The following is a 5,000-nucleotide window of genomic DNA, read 5'->3' on the forward strand; positions in this document are numbered from 1 at the left end:
AAATACTGTTTCTGGTAATCAGCTATGATTTGGTGAGGCTTGTTGTTGAAATAAACCAAACTCATTTTATCTGCGGGTCTCTGTGAGTACTTTTCAAACAAGGTTTAGCAAACATGCTAACATGCTAATGGAGCTGTGTATCTGCACTTGAAGTCACTTTGCACAGAAGCAACAACTTAAATCGCAACTCTCGCCAAAATGCAACCTAGGGTCTTTCTGTGAATGTACTCGAGTCAAACTTTCGTTTAAAAGCATAATTGGGACGGAAGCGCTCTTTTAAGATTGAGCGTATTGTCGTTTTCTGGTCAAATGGTCTTTTGAATGACAGTGCTTGGAGCACTACGGTGATCACATCAAACACTAAGGTCCGTTTCACACCGGGTGTGTGGAGTGAGCATGTCCGCTGCGTGCCGTGTGTGTGGAGTGAGCGTGTCAGCTGCGTGTGTGTGTGTGGAGTGAGCGTGTCAGCTGCGTGGTGTGTGTGGAGTGAGCGTGTCAGCTGCGTGTGTGTGTGTGGAGTGAGCGTGTCAGCTGCGTGTGTGTGGAGTGAGCGTGTCAGCTGCGTGTGTGTGTGTGGAGTGAGCGTGTCAGCTGCGTGGCGTGTCCGTTTTATTTCCGCTCCCATGGTAACAGGTTCGACCTTGCACACCGCCTGCATGACACGCACGTCTCAGGCGCCTCGAAAACGCGTGCATGCTAGGAACAGGACTCGCGCCTATTTGTCACGCCACAGGCAAGCGTGTTGGAAGCGTTTCCATTCCAAACAGTAAAGACAAAAAGGCGTGATTAAAAGAGACGTTTTAATTGGCAGAGAGGCCTCCGCAGCACCGCATCACACGCGCTTCTGGTAAACGAAGACACAGAAAACGCCACGCAGCCACCACGCAACAGACACGCCACGTTCACGCCACGGACCCGGTGTGAATCGAGCCTAAGAAGGCTCAAACTATCAGCAGGGTCTCTACACATGAACTGTAGCATTGAGAACATTGAGAACACTGTGTACACAGTTTACTAAAAAGAAAGGTTTTGGCAAGATGGTGGCGAACGGAAAAATCTACTGCTTAAGTGAGTTGTTCAGAACCTTCCTTTTTTGTAAACTCACTTTTGTAAACTTGTACACAAACAATGTGTGCATGTGTGTGTGTGTGCATGTGTGTGTGTGTGCATGTGTGTGTGTGCGTGTGTGTGTGTGTGTGTGTGTGTGGACTGTGGTGTGGAGGCTAATATGAACACCACTCTTCTACACACTCCAGTTCAGAGGGAGAGACGCAGTACCCCATCTCCACCAGCAGGTGGCAGTATTGCCTACTGATGATCAGAGCCGTAAATAGAGAGCGTTTGTCCAACTGGGGGATCCAATGAGCGCCATGTTGGAGAGATATTTCTGTAAGGGCCTTTTACATGACATTTTGATAACATTTATATGCCTGTTATGATAAACAGCTAATATGGAGCCCACTCTTTTAAACACTCTAGTGTCTCTGAAGTCCAGTGTTGTGTGCTGTCTGGATTCTTAGGGTTCTAGTCCAGTGTTGTGTGCTGTCTGGATTCTTAGGGTTCTAGTCCAGTGTTGTGTGCTGTCTGGGCTCACATGGTTCTAGTCTGGTGGCGTGTGCTGTCTGGGTTCTAGGGTTCTGTGTGTTCTTCTGAGGGTCCTGTGTGTTCTGAGGGTCCTGTGTGTTCTAAGGGTTCTGTGTGTTCTGAGGGTTCTGTGTGTTCTGAGGGTCCTGTGTGTTCTGAGGCTCCTGTGTGTTCTGAGGGTTCTGTGTGTTCTGAGGGTTCTGACGCGGGTTCTTCTGAGCTGGTTTGGCATCAACTGACAGGTATGTAGATTGTGCTGTGTGTGTGTGTGTGTGTTAGTTATGCATCTTAGACCCACAGTCACACACACACACACACATGCATGCACACACACACACCATTACACACAAACACATACCATACACACACGCACACTCACACACACCATACACACGCACGCACACACACCATGTTTTTTGTTTGAATGTGCAGGTCCACTGAGTATTTCATTTAATTTATTGTGTGTGTGTGTGTGAGAGCGAGAGAGAGAGACTGTGTACCATCCCATCTAACCAACAATCCTCTGCCTGTTATGTAATTAATTCCCATGATCCTTTGCAAATGTACACCAGCAACTTGGTCTCAGGGTACAGCCTTCAGCCTGTGCCTTCTCTCAGTGTGTGTCTCTGTGTGTGTGTGTGTGTGTGTGTGTGCGAGCATGTGTGTCTGTGTGTGTGTGCGAGCATGTGTGTGTGTGTGTGTTGGTAAGGTGTGTCTGTGTGTGTGTGTGTGTCTGTGTGTGTGTGCGAGCATGTGCATCTGTGTGTGTGTGCGAGCATGTGTGTGTGTGTGTGTGTGTGTGTGTGCGAGCATGTGTGTGTGTGTGTGTGTGTGCGAGCATGTGTGTGTGTGTGTGCGAGCATGTGTGTGTGTGTGTGTGTGTTGGTAAGGTGTGTCTCTGTGTGTGTGTGTGTGTGTGTGCGAGCATGTGTGTGTGTGTGTGTGTGTTGGTAAGGTGTGTCTCTGTGTAGACTTCAGCTCAGGGGCAGGAGGAGAGAACTTTTCAAAAACAGGAAAAAAAGACCTTGACGACAAAACCTGAAACATTCTTTCCCTCTTTTCAGTCGGGCAGTTGAATAGACGGCCTCAGTGCTTGGGCCCTCACTCCTCTGTTGCTATGGTGTTCACCTTGGCAACCACTCCTGGTCCCCAAGAACGCAGGGACCCTTTGTGGAAGCCGCTTCCCCCAGGGGTACACACACACACACACACAAATAACACACACACATACACACTCTCACACTCCTTCCTGAGGCTTGGACTGACACACATGCACACACAAGCATACTTACACACACACACAGACACACTCACGCTCCTTTCTGAGGCTTAGACTGGCACTTCCAACAGCATTCACCATGCTTGATGCACAGAAAACACACACACACACTTTCTCTCTCTTTCACACACACGCACACACATTCTCTCTCTTTCACCATGTCATACACACACACACACGCATACACATTCTCTCTCTTTCACCATGTCATATACACACACGCACACACACACATTCTCTCTCTTTCACCATGTCATACACACACACACACACACACACATACACACACACACACATTCTCTCTCACACACACAATCATTTTCTACCTCACACACACACACACATTCTCTCTCTCACACACACAATCATTTTCTACCTCACACACACACACACACACACATTCTCTCAAACTCAGGAAACGGTATCCACCTCCTTTAGTTCACGGGGAAAGACACGCTTGTGCACAAACATGTCTGATTGTGTTGCCAGATGATGTCATTCAGTGTCAGAAGAAAGAAAGACCTACAGTCCAACAGAACAACAGACTGTTTAACCCTTAAAGGAGTACCGTCACACCGGAATGTTGAGAAATGAACGTTCTAAAGAATATCTGGGTTCATTGAATTCAACATAGAATTTTAGAACCTTCAATTGTTGCGGAACTTAGAACGTTCAAAAACCTACACTTTAAGGGTTAACTATTGCAATACTTAACAATAATTAAACATGCAGTGATATTTTATGACATTTAAAGATTAATGATGCACTTCTGAACTTAGAGAACTGGCTGATCACTGGTTGACCTTCGAGAAATGTATTGAATCCTAAAGGACATTTTACCAAAAATGTGAAATAGAAATAAAATAGTACTTTTGCAACTCAACACTTTTAGTAAAAGAGGGTTAAAGTTTCATTAGTAGAACTTAAATGCACAGAGGCAACTGGGAAAAACTGTAATAAAACATAGTAATATTAACATGAGAGGCTATAGTTATGCTAACATGTAGTAATATTAACATGAGAGACTATAGTTATGCTAACATGGTAATATTAACATGAGAGGCTATAGTTATGCTAACATGTAGTAATATTAACATGAGAGACTATAGTTATGCTAACATGGTAATATTAACATGAGAGAATATAGTTATGCTAACATGTAGTAATATTATAGAAGTTTATAGACTTCAGTTCTGCATTCAACACCATAATACCACAACAACTCATCTGCAAACTGGACAAACTGGGACTCAGTACCTACCTCTGCAACTGGCTACTGGACTTCCTCTGTCAGAGGCCCCAAGTAGTACGTGTTGGCAACAATACCTCAAGCAGCATCACACTGAGCACAGGGGCCCCCCAAGGCTGCGTGCTCAGTCCGCTGCTCTTCACCCTGCTGACGCATGACTGCACTGCAACCTACAGCAACAATCACATAGTGAAATTTGCTGACGACACAACTCTGGTGGGTCTCATCACCAAGGGCGACGAGACCCAATACAGGTTGGAGGTCGACCATCTGACCACGTGGTGCAGGGACAACAACCTCCTGCTGAACGTCAGCAAGACCAAAGAGATTGTTGTTGACTTCCGGAGAGGTCACACCCAACACCTGCCACTGACCATCGACGGTGCTGTGGTGGAGAGAGCGAGCAGCACCAAATTCCTGGGGGTGCACATCAGCGAAGACCTCTCCTGGACCACCAACACTGCATCACTGGCGAAGAGAGCTCAGCGCCGCCTGTACTTCCTGCGGAAACTCAGGCGAGCAAGTGCTCCACCAGCCATCATGACCACATTCTACCGAGGCACCATTGAGAGCATCCTCTCCAGCTGTATCGCTGTGTGGGGCGGAAGCTGCACTGAATACAACAGGAAAGCCCTGCAGCGCATAGTGAACACAGCTGGAAGGATTATTGGTGCTTCACTCCCCTCCCTGAAGGACATTTACACCACCCACCTCACCCGCAAGGCGACCAAAATTGTGAGTGATGCAAGTCACCCCGCTCACAATCTGTTCGATCTACTGCCCTCTGGGAAGAGGTACAGAAGCCTGCGCTCCCGCACTACCAGACTCACCAACAGCTTCATACACCAAGCTGTAAGGATGCTGAACTCTCTCCCTCCTCTCCCCCCT

Source organism: Alosa sapidissima, chromosome 24 (genome assembly GCF_018492685.1).
Source record: "Alosa sapidissima isolate fAloSap1 chromosome 24, fAloSap1.pri, whole genome shotgun sequence".
In the NCBI taxonomy this organism is placed as follows: Eukaryota; Metazoa; Chordata; class Actinopteri; order Clupeiformes; family Clupeidae; genus Alosa; species Alosa sapidissima.